This window comes from Lissotriton vulgaris, chromosome 6, assembly GCF_964263255.1.
Source record: "Lissotriton vulgaris chromosome 6, aLisVul1.2, whole genome shotgun sequence".
Classification (NCBI taxonomy): Eukaryota; Metazoa; Chordata; class Amphibia; order Caudata; family Salamandridae; genus Lissotriton; species Lissotriton vulgaris.
The window spans coordinates 585,607,358-585,608,763 of NC_141694.1; positions in this window are offsets into that span (position 1 = coordinate 585,607,358).

The following is a 1,406-nucleotide window of genomic DNA, read 5'->3' on the forward strand; positions in this document are numbered from 1 at the left end:
AATTAATATAGGTCTTTTCAAGCTTGATTCTTTTAAAACGGTTTCCTTGAATTACTACCCAGTTGTGCTCCGTACTTTTTGTTGTACCTTTTACTTTCTGTGTCGCTATGGCCACGGTGGACATTCCGCAACATAGTCGCATTGCCGTGCGCAATCATTTGCAGAATTACCATGTCCCCGTGGATGGCATGGCCGTGATTATGGTGGTGAGTGTAGAGGTGGCTTACCCATACGAGATTTTTTACTCGTGGGTGACCTTCCCGGCTGTGAAAGCTAATACCAATGTGTTCGACACGTACACTCCCACTGCTGTGCCGGAGGAATATGCTCCATATAGGACACAGGTAGATCCGATTGATGCTTGGCAGCACTGAGTTTGGTTTAATGGTGCCCTACCCCACTCCTTGACGGCACCGAGATTAGGTCCTTTGTCCATTCCAGGCGCTACATGGCCTGTTTTGGCTGGATTTACACCGCATCCTCGACATGGAGCGGTTGCCGTTGCTGATTTGCGTCTGTTACATACAGTCGCGATTAATGTAATTAGGTCGTTAGTACAATACATTACCCGCAATCTCCTGGGCGGGGCCCCAGGAGGTGCGGCGCTTTCTGCTGGACAGGGCGGAATGAAACTTAGTCCTGTAATGGTCAACGCTGTGATGGGCAAGCGCCCCCAGGATAAGGATGAATTTCCTTTCTGGATTGCCAAGAAGTTTGACCAGCTGGAAGCAGTATTTCCTAACACGACACCTGGTGAAAAGCACAGGATTCTGACAATTAGCATGCCAAAGGACTTGACCCCAGAAATTGGTGACTGTGAGTCTTGGGAAAAGATCTTTGCGGCGGTTTATGTGAGGTGCTTCGGCACTCCATCCATGACGGTCCTCCCAACGGTCATTAAACGTGTTCAGGATGAGCACGGACCTGAGGCGGCGGTTAAATTGGGTATGCGCATATGCAGCTCCTTGAACGTAGTTTCTGATCTCATCCTTGCGAATGTCAAGGGAGATGCGGTGAACTTTCAGGCGTCCAATACATTGCAGGCGGTTCCCAATGCCGACAAACAGTTACCGAGGATTATTGAGGCGGCTTATAAGACCGTAGGCCGCAATAGCGTGGGGGTCAAGCCATTTTCCCCTAAGGAGAAAAAGCAACCCCAAGGGCCGAAGTCAGAGAATGACGAACAGCCCAAGACCAAAAAACAAAAATGGTAGAAAAAACAAAAACAGGGCAAACACCAACAGCAGAAACAGGAGTCTCGCCTACAGAATGTATTTATGACTTGTGCGATCGCGCGGCGATAAAATCACCTGATCGTTTTCAGGTTTCTGAACAACGCTCTCCTCGTTCTTTTCAGGACTCATCAGCCTCATCGACCGGTGGTGGAGGTGGCGGCAGAGATCGGG